This window comes from Pipistrellus hanaki (assembly GCF_964339955.1).
Source record: "Pipistrellus hanaki genome assembly, chromosome: 2".
NCBI lineage: Eukaryota > Metazoa > Chordata > Mammalia > Chiroptera > Vespertilionidae > Pipistrellus > Pipistrellus hanaki.
Genome location: NC_140504.1, coordinates 200,174,439 through 200,184,930, shown reverse-complemented (window position 1 = coordinate 200,184,930; position 10,492 = coordinate 200,174,439). Strand labels below are relative to the sequence as shown.

Genomic DNA, 10,492 nt, shown 5'->3' with positions numbered 1-10,492 from the left:
GAATGGGATGTGGGAAGAGATTAGACAAAGATCTTATATGCATGTATGCAGTAAGTATGCTTCTTTGTATTTCAGATTATTACAATTGTTCCCCTGTTCCCCCCCCCTCCCCAATAACTCCCCTCAACCCAGTTCCCACCCAGACAATAAGGTGGCAAGGGCCTGCAGTGGGGTGGGGTGGCTGTGAGGATCAGCTGTGTCTACGCTGGAAGAACTTCTGTGTAGTTCTTATACAATATAGTTTCATATACAATATCTTATACAATATAGTTTCATATACAATATATAATCTTTATTGTTAAGATTATTAAAGATATCCCTCTTATTTCCCCCATAGCTTCACCCCAGGTGGAGTGAAGCTATGGGGGAAATAAGAGGGATATCTTTAATAATCTTAACAATAAAGATTATATATTGTATATGAAAGAGAAAACAGGCAAAAAGTCATCGCAAACACCTGACAATAGTGGCAGTGAGCTCCTCTCAGGGGCCCTTTATTCCAGCCAGCTGAAGTGTTTATGCTGGAAGAGTCAGTACTTTTCAAATCAGCGCATCAACATGCACACGGTAGGATACACACCCCCACAGGACACACGTTTTAAGACCCCGTCTGAGTGTGCAGTACTGCTATAGGGCCGCAGGGACTGGTGGAAGCAGCACAGAGCAACCTGCCCGGGCAATGGGACCTGCCTGTAAGCACACCCTCTCACCTCAGCCAGCAGTCTAGCTTCTTGGAGACAAGAGCACCACACGTCTGTCTGCAATGCCGCACATCCAACAGCACTCATTGTGAATCACATGCTGACCCTGGAGGAGGAGGAGGCGGGAGCAGGGCCAGGTCGGGGCATGGAGCCCTGTGGAGGGGCACTCTGGAAGGGACACCTGCCAAATGCAGACCTGAGGAACCAGCAGCTGTGCCCAGCCATGCAATCACTAGATGGAAAAGATCAAACTCTGAGGAAAAGGAGCAGGAAGAGGAACCCAGATGGAGGGGCATGGGATAAGAGTTGGTTTCGGGGGCTGCTTCAATTGTCACATATATGTGTCACTGCTGACGGGCAAACACTAAGTGCTGCAAGCCTCCAGAGAAGGAGCAGATGGGTTGGAGAAAACCATGACCTCACAGAGGCCAGCGCCCATAGACAGGGCATATTCTTTATTTAATAAATAATGTCAACTGTGAACTCCCTATTGGAGCTCCTCACTAAAGATCAACCTGAGGAGCTTGTGGCGTCAATGCGCCGCTGTGTCCATGGAGAGAGGCTGAGGCATCTGAGCTGCTGCGGCCCAAACCATCAGGGGCCCCGGGACGGCCAGGATGTCGGCTTCGTTAGTCTGGGCCACCGTCCGGGCTGTGAGCAAGAGGAAGCTGCAGGCCACCCGGGCCGCCCTCACCCTGACACCTTCAGCAGTAAACAAGATAAAACAACTTCTTAAAGATAAGCCTGAACATGTAGGCGTGAAAGTTGGTGTCCGAACCAGGGGGTGTAATGGCCTTTCTTATACTCTAGAATATACAAAAACTAAAGGAGATTCTGATGAAGAAGTTGTTCAAGATGGAGTCAGAGTGTTCATCGAAAAGAAAGCACACCTAACACTTTTAGGAACAGAAATGGACTATGTTGGAGGATCCAAGATGGCTGCTCGGGTATACACCTAGCCGCAGCAGCTCACAACAATTTCAAGGGAATACAACTAAAATGTAGAGTGGACATTGCCCAGAGCTACAGGTAGTCGACTGACTGAAAACTCTACAATAGGAAGGAGGGAGAAAACCAGAAGGAAAATCAGAGGAGCTGAAAAAAAGCCTAAGGTACGGAGACATGCTGCGCGCTCGCACGCACGCGCGCGCGGAGAGGTCGCAGCCGGAGAGGAGGAGAGGGCTGGGTGCTGCCTGGCGTTCCCTAGCAGGAAGGAAATAGAACCCCCAGCCTGGGCTGAACCCCCGAACCGGCAGCGCTGAGCCCCAAGTTATGTGCCAGACCCTGGGGACCCAGGCTCCGGCAGGGGGAGACAATCCCGGGGGACGGCGAAATGCGGGGCCCCCAGAGTCGCGCGCACATGGCGCGCAGAGGACTGAATGTTGACTCTGATGCTGGATTACCCTAGCCGGAAGAAACAAAGCCTCCGGCGGCAGCTCTGAGCCTCAGTCCAGACCGCCCCGAACTCCAGGTCTGGGCCAGTCCCTGGGGACCCAGGCTTGGGCAGGGGGAGACGGAGCTGTGAGGTGGAGTCCTGGGAGCGCGGCGAAAGGCCGAGCCCCCGGAGTCGCGCACACTGTGCGCAGAGGACAGTCTGTTGACTCTGATCCTGGACTCCCCTAGTGGGAGAAAGAAAGCTCCAGACTGGAGGAACGCCACGAGGAGCAGGAGCCCCTGCCGGACACCGGCCAGCCGGGCGCCAGCAAGGAGCCGGGCGACGGGACCCCCAGTGGGGGGGGTGCCCCTGAGCCTTCGACTGCTGAGCGCTGGCAACGGAGCCAAGGACGGGGGCTGCTTCCTGGGCGGCGCCGACCCCGGCAACAGGCTGGAGCAGCGCGGGAGCCCACGGAGAACAAAGGGGTGCCACAGGCCAACCTGCTGAGCTCCCAGGACAAGGAGGAAGAAACCAAAGAAGTTCTCAATGTGAAGAAATCAAGTGAGAGCAAATGATAGTAAAATTACTTAAGAATACAAAGATCTTGAAAAATCAAAGACTAAGTCAGAACTCAACGCACCAGCCAACATTGCAACATAAATGCGTTTTGTTTTTTTTTTAAAAAAGAAAAAAAAAGGAGAAAAAAGGGACAGAATGTTGGAACAGCGGCGACCAGGCCTAGAGTGGCCAGGCACAAGGCAGTGGCAGCTGGGCCCGGAGCAGCAGTGGCCAGGCCCCAGAGCAGCAGCAGCCAGAACAAGAGTATCAACGGCCAGCACTGGAGCAGCCAGACCTGGGGCAGTGGCAGCCAGGCCTGAGGCAGAGGCGGCCAAGCCCAGGGAAGCCAGTCCAGGAACACCCAGACACGGAGTGGCTGGGCCCGGAGAAGCCCGGTCCAGAGCAGCCGGGTTGGGAGCAGCCAGGCCCAGAACAGCAGTAGCCAAGCACGGAGCATCCAGGCTGGGAGCGGCCAGGCTCGGAGCAGCCGGGTCGGGTGCGGCCAGGCCTGGAGCAGCAGCTGCCAGGCTGGGAGCAGCCAGGTCCGGAGCAGCCGGGTCTGGTGTGGCCAGGCCCGGAGCAGCGGCTGCCAGGCTGGGAGCGGCCAGGCCCAGAGCAGCAGCTGCCAGGCTGGGAGCGGCCAGGCCCGGAGCAGCCGGGTCTGGTGCGGCCAGGCCCGGAGCAGCGACTGCCAGGCTGGGAGCGGCCAGGCCCGGAGCAGCCGGGTCTTGTGCGGCCAGGCCCGGAGCAGCAGCTGCCAGGCTGGGAGCGGCCAGGCCCGGAGCAGCCGGGTCTGGTGCGGCCAGGCCCGGAGCAGCGACTGCCAGGCTGGGAGCGGCCAGGCCCGGAGCAGCCGGGTCTTGTGCGGCCAGGCCCGGAGCAGCAGCTGCCAGGCTGGGAGCGGCCAGGCCCGGAGCAGCCGGGTCTGGTGCGGCCAGGCCCGGAGCAGCGACTGCCAGGCTGGGAGCGGCCAGGCCCGGAGCAGCCGGGTCTTGTGCGGCCAGGCCCGGAGCAGCAGCTGCCAGGCTGGGAGCGGCCAGGCCCGGAGCAGCCGGGTCTGGTGCGGCCAGGCCAGGAGCAGTGGCTGCCAGGCTGGGAGCGGCCAGGCCCGGAGAAGCGGCTGCCAGGCTGGGAGCGGCCAGGCCCGGAGCAGCCGGGTCTGGTGCGGCCAGGCCAGAAGCAGCGGCTGCCAGGCTGGGAGCGGCCAGGCCCGGAGCAGCGGCTGCCAGGCTGGGAGCGGCCAGGCCCGGAGCAGCCGGGTCTGGTGCGGCCAGGCCAGGAGCAGCGGCTGCCAGGCTGGGAGCGGCCAGGACCGGAGCAGCCGGGTCTGGTGCGGCCAGGCCCGGAGCAGCAGCTGCCAGGCTGGGAGCGGCCAGGCCCGGAGCAGCCGGGTCTGGTGCGGCCAGGCCAGGAGCAGTGGCTGCCAGGCTGGGAGCGGCCAGGCCCGGAGCAGCAGCTGCCAGGCTGGGAGCGGCCAGGCCCGGAGCAGCCGGGTCTGGTGCGGCCAGGCCAGGAGCAGCGGCTGCCAGGCTGGGAGCGGCCAGGCCCGGAGCAGCAGCTGCCAGGCTGGGAGCGGCCAGGCCCGGAGCAGCCGGGTCTGGTGCGGCCAGGCCAGGAGCAGCGGCTGCCAGGCTGGGAGCGGCCAGGCCCGGAGCAGCGGCTGCCAGGCTGGGAGCGGCCAGGCCCGGAGCAGCCGGGTCTGGTGAGGCCAGGCCAGGAGCAGTGGCTGCCAGGCTGGGAGCGGCCAGGCCCGGAGAAGTGGCTGCCAGGCTGGGAGCGGCCAGGCCCGGAGCAGCCGGGTCTGGTGCGGCCAGGCCAGAAGCAGCGGCTGCCAGGCTGGGAGCGGCCAGGCCCGGAGCAGCGGCTGCCAGGCTGGGAGCGGCCAGGCCCGGAGCAGCCGGGTCTGGTGCGGCCAGGCCCGGAGCAGCGACTGCCAGGCTGGGAGCGGCCAGGCCCGGAGCAGCCGGGTCTGGTGCGGCCAGGCCCGGAGCAGCAGCTGCCAGGCTGGGAGCGGCCAGGCCCGGAGCAGCCGGTTCTGGTGCGGCCAGGCCAGGAGCAGCGGCTGCCAGGCTGGGAGCGGCCAGGCCCGGAGCAGCAGCTGCCAGGCTGGGAGCGGCCAGGCCCGGAGCAGCCGGGTCTGGTGCGGCCAGGCCAGGAGCAGCGGCTGCCAGGCTGGGAGCGGCCAGGCCCGGAGCAGCAGCTGCCAGGCTGGGAGCGGCCAGGCCCGGAGCAGCCGGGTCTGGTGCGGCCAGGCCAGGAGCAGTGGCTGCCAGGCTGGGAGGGGCCAGGCCCGGAGCAGCGGCTGACAGGCTGGGAGCGGCCAGGCCCGGAGCGGCCGGGACCAGAGCAACCGGTCCCAGAGCAGCCGGGTCGGGTGAGGCCAGGCCTGTAGCAGCAACAGCCAAGTCCAGAGCAACTAGGTCAGGAGCGGCAGTGACCAGACCCGGAGCAGCTGGTTGTGGAACGAACCAGAGCAACAGAGGCCAGGCCCGGAGCAGCCAGGCCCGAAACAGCTTGCTCCTCGCCTGTACCTGCCCACGGCTGCCTCTCAGACATGGCTGGAAACTTTTGCGGGAACTTGAGGGTCTGCTGAATCAAGTGATGAAGGCTTAGATCTGGATGTGTTGAGTTAGTATAGCGCTGGGGTGTTGATCTGTGAGTGCCTTGGGTGGGGCCTGGATGAGGCTGGTTGACCTATTTGAAAATGTCTTCTGTGTGAAGTGTATCATTGGGCATGTGGAGGTATTATTGATATGAGAAAATGCTAAGTAACAGATTTACTATCTGAAAAGGGATTTACTATCGGGGAAAGGGAGGGAGGAAGAGACTGAACATAAACTGTGCACCTATGGATGAGGACAATGGGGGATGGGGAGGGGACAGAGGGTGGGGTGGGAACCTGGTGGAGGGAGGAAGAAATGAGGAACCTTTGTAATAATATGAACAATAAAGATTGATTTTAAAAAAATAAAAAAAATAAAAAAAAAAGAAATGGACTACGTTGAGGACAAATTATCCAGTGAGTTTGTGTTCAATAACCCCAACATCAAAGGAACATGTGGCTGTGGAGAAAGCTTCAATATTTGACTCCTCAGGACTGCTCTGGCTGTCCGCTCCAGGAAAGCTGTGGAAGAACTCGTGACTGTCACGTCCTTAAGGTTGACAATGCATGGCTGCCTTACGAGGAAAATAAACTGATGCATTTGAAAATGAAAAAAAAAAAAAAAAAAAAAAAAAAAGATCAACCTGAAAAGCAAGCCACGAACACAAGACGTTATGTTCAAATGTAACTTAAAAAGAGCGAAATTAGCCCAGGGGCATGACTCAGTGGTGGAATGTCAACCAACGAACCAGGAAGTGGGGGTTCAATTCCTGGTCAGCGCACATGCCCAGTTTGCAGGTTCAATCCCCAATGTGGGGTGTGCCAGAGGCAGATGGTCTATGATTCTCTCTCATCATTGATGTTTCTAGCTCTCCCTCACCCTTCTTCTCTTGGTTTCAAAAAACAAATTAGAATGCTGTAGTCATCAAGAAAAATTCATGTATAAAATTCTATGGTGCAATGTTATCAACACAGGAATGGATTGACTCAAGTACAATTTCCTCAAATGTGTTGGACGTTTTCATATAAAATATAACTTCATATAAAAATAATTGAAAAGGAGCAATACCATCCATGTTGCTGGAGTTGCGTGAGCACACATGGTAATTCCGGCGGGACTCCCATATCTGCAGAGACCTGATGGCTCAAGGATCCATGAGCAGCAGCAGCTCCGTGAGGGACTGTGGGCTTGGGACACACTCTGGGTCCCACGAGGCCGCTCCTGGCACCACACACCTGGAGCTCATGGTGCCCCTGGCATCACTTCCGGTGTCCTTCCTGTCGCGAGGAAGGCTGAAGAGCCCAGTGGGCAGTGACCTCCTGGGCACACGTCCAGGGGACGCCTGACCTGCAGCAGGTGGTCGGGTCTGTGGCTTTTACTCCCTGTCGGTGACTTTATTTGTGAGCCGAACCCTTGGGCTGAGTAGGACAGGTCCCACACCGATGCCCTGGGCTGAGGAGGATCCGGTCCCACACCGAGGCCCTGGGCTGAGGCCCTGGGCTGAGGAGGATCCGGTCCCACACCGAGGCTTTGGGCCGGGAACGCCCCGGAGCAGAGTCCTGAGCGGCCCACACGGGGCAGAACAGCCCGGGCTCCATCGGCCTCTGCGGGGAGGGCGGCCTGGCAGGTGAGGAGGGGGCTTCCTCACAAACAAACCCTGACTCAGAGGGGCCCCCTTGGCTGCTGGAGCAGCAGAGCGGGGCCCGATGCCTGGAGGACCTGGAGCCCGAGCGGGGCGGTCCTCAGCCCGCGCCCCAGGGCCCCCAGAAGCTGACTGACTCCCCAGTGACCGCTGCTCCCCGCGGGGCTCCTCCCAGGGCTCAGCCGCCTCAGGGCCCGCCAGCCGCCCCCAGGCCCACCTCTGCCTCAAGGCTCCCTGGCACCGCGCTGCCTGAGGGCCCTCAGGTCACACAGTTCCAGCAGCAAGAGCACCTGCAGCTGACTTCCGGGAGGGGCGGGACTTCCTGGCAGAACGCGGTGGGCTGTGCACTGCGTGGAGCCCGTGGTCGCCCCCTGCTGGCGGGAGGCGGCAGCACAGGGAGCTGCGCTGCCCCAAAGAGTCTCCTGTCAGAGCACTGTGAAAGGAGTAGGGGTGATGCAGAGATGTGCTCCCCCTTCCTACAGGAAAGCCCTGCAGTTTCCTGGCTCACAGGCCTCTTTCCGCCCTGCATGGAAGGGGCCACCCCGGTGGCAGGGGGTACATCTTGACATGCGTGGGCACATGGACGGGGAGAGAACAGGCCCATAGGGAAACGTCCCTTGTGCCTGGGCGTGCCTTTGCCAGCATTTATGGGAAATTCCTACTGGTCTTGCTGCTCTGAGATTGGTGTTTCCACTCAGCCCTGTGCCTCAGTGTCTCCGTGTGCCGTGTGGTACCTCTTCTGGGCTGTGTGCTGTGTCCCCTGATCCAAGCGGATGGGACAGAGTGAGCGTGGCCATGTTGGGAATAGGGCCTTGGCAGGTGTCAAGGTCAGAGTGGGTTTCACGATCTTGGATGGGTGGGCCATCGCTGCCGTGACAGGTGTCCTCGAAAGAGGGAAATGACCCCTGGGGCACAACCAAATGTGGTGGACGCCAGGACAGATGCCTCAAATTGCTTCTTTATCATGTTAATTGTTCCTGCACTCACCTAAGTAAGAGTCCATCGTTTTACTTTTTATCCAATCCCAGAGGTTTCCCACTGCTTAGGCCATCACCAATGAATTTCATGTAACCCACCTATGTCCCTCCTTTGATTGCAATGTAGAAATAGAAATGTAACCTGCCATTCTTTGGAGCATTATCTGAATCCATTGAAGTTCTGCTTCCTGACATATGTCGACAGTTTGGCTCAGATAAACTCACTAAAATTCTTTAAAAAAAAAAAAAGAAGAAGAAGAAGAAAGAAAGAAAAAGAAAAAGAAAAGAAAGAAAAGAAAGAGGGAAATGAGAGTCACTAGCAGAGAGAAGGTCGTGTGACTTGGACACATGCAGAGATGGGTGCGGAGGATGGGTCTCCAAGCCAAGGAACCAAGGACAGCTGGTAGCACCAGAAGCTGGGAGAGACTTTCCCTTGCAGCCCCAGAAGGACCAGCCTTGCCCTGATCTCCAGGGGGAGCGTCTCCCAGGCAGAGTGGGGAGCTCTGGTCCCTGCCCAGCTGCCTGGTCACTGTGTCCTTCATTCCTGGAGAGAAGCCACAGAAGAGGAAGGGACTCCCAGCTGCAGCCTCCAGGCTGGGGTTGAGGATCAGCAGGCGGAGTGCCTGCGAAGCTGGCTCATCCCTGGCTTCCTGAGAACCTCACTGCCCCCACCCAAGTCTCTACAGCGTCTCCCTTCTACCCTCCACCCTGGCGCCCATGCCTCTTCCTCATGCAATGATTTCTCTCTGGCCAATTGGGAAGAGGGAGCCATTCACCCCATTTAACAGGAACCAAAGAATTAAACCATTTATTCCCACGGGGTGCTTAGAAGGGGTGTAGCACACAGTAGCTGCTCCCTGAATGAATGCCAGCAACCTCCGAAGGTGTTCAGGGCAGTAGGTGGGCAGGAAGTTCTGTTTCTCTGCTCTGGGTGAGAGGCCTGGTCGCAAACATGAGACAGTCCATGAATAACACAGGGGCTGATGGTGTGCTACAGGGCAAGTGGTATGGACAGGGTGCAGGAGTGCACTCATATGTCCATGAAGGAGGGAGGGAGGGACGGAGGGAGGGGGAGAGAGAGAGAGAGAGAGAGAGAGAGAGAGAGAGAGAGAGAGAGTGAGTTTGCAGGACATGCCAGATTTTCATAGGCTGTCATCCTAGAAATAGCTGAGGGAAAATGTATAAATCTATTTTAATGAAAACGTGAGTGCAAGTTTCCCAGCTACTTCTGTGCCAGCTCACACTCAAATTGAGAGAGGACGCCTGCCCACCACCCCCACCTCCTTCATTGACTGCTTCCAGGGTTTTCATTGCCCACCTGGTAGGTGAGAGGTGAGCCTGGAGATGCCCTGTGAGAAGGGAAGGAAAATGGGGGGACCCTAGGCTGCAAGGTCACCCTGACCCTCTTCTCCAGCTCCTTTCACCAGCCAGCCACCGAGCCACAAGCCAGCTGTCTTCCCTGGTCTCCACCCACTGAGCCTGGGAGAGAACATTCAGGAAGACCTGGGAGCTGACCTCAGTCCCCTGCAGCCCTTCCCCAGCGCCTCCCACAGGTCCTCTTTGGTGTGCGCCCAGCAGAGGGCTCACCCTCACCCTCGCAGGCCCCCTCCCTTCAGCCCACCCAGGCTTTTTACAAAGAAACCCTAAAGCTTGCCACGTGCCATTGTTTCCTTGTAACTCACACTCTTGGGGTTACTGAGACCTATTGTACCTGCGTGGGGGTGATATCATAGAGCAGGGTGGCACCGCACACCTATTCCCATCTCCCTGCTTAGGGACACTGTGTCACCAGGTTGAAGTGGACACTGGTGAGAATGTTTACACCGTAGGAATTGGCCAATGTTACCAAACCAGGACTTAATTTGTTTTCTGCTGTGCCTGTTGTCTCTAGATGTGAGAAAGTGATGAAGAAAATGTTAATAGTAAAGATTAAACCTACAAGTGTGTCCTGAGTGAATGTTATGGCACGTAAATGGTCTCCCTGGTTTTAAAAAGATGTCTGTAGGCATTCCAGGGCAAACACATTACAGGAATGGAGGGACTCAGGATTGCACCCAGAAAAGCACTACGCCACTGAGCAGTCACTCACATCGTGAACAAAAGAGTGAGGATCCCACACACACCTTCCGCTTGTCTTACCTGCTAACGGGAGAGAAAGCATCACCCAACCTTCTCGTGGGAACGACACTCACCCGTCAGAGGAGGGCAAGCACAGCTTGGCTGTAAGTACATCTGTTTGGCAAAAATCAATGAGAGCTTTCTAAGGGAATCAATGGGCTGCGTATATGTTTATATGTGTGTGTGCGTGTGTGTGTGTGTGTGTGTGTGTGTGTGTGTGTGTACATATAAAGGTATTTCCTCCTCTTCCTCTAGTTGTTTGGTAAACATTTGGCTGGATCCTTCCTTCCCAAGGTTTGCCCAACCTGTTCCCATTTCCTCACTGTCCTGTTCTCCCAGGGGGAGCCCCTCTGGGGCCACAGGTCACCCCACCCTCTCTGCAGGCAGACCTCAGCCCTGAGCATCACCTGGATGTTTCCCACCCCCAGACCACACAGCTCCCAGCCAGTGCAGGGTGGGGGGGGCATGGAGGTCAGGAGGGCGTGGTTAGGGAGTCCTCTCAGCAAGAGGACCCCGTG

The 10,492-nt window shown here is 58.1% G+C and overlaps 1 pseudogene across 1 annotated transcript; it reads left to right on the top strand.

The window, feature by feature from the left end:
* The first annotated feature begins 1,221 nt into the window (after positions 1-1,221).
* Positions 1,222-5,826, top strand: LOC311618370 (iron-sulfur cluster assembly 1 homolog, mitochondrial-like; annotated as a pseudogene). Its single transcript has 2 exons — positions 1,222-1,621; positions 5,635-5,826. The product of its transcript is annotated as an iron-sulfur cluster assembly 1 homolog, mitochondrial-like (transcript).
* The last annotated feature ends 4,666 nt before the right edge of the window (positions 5,827-10,492 follow it).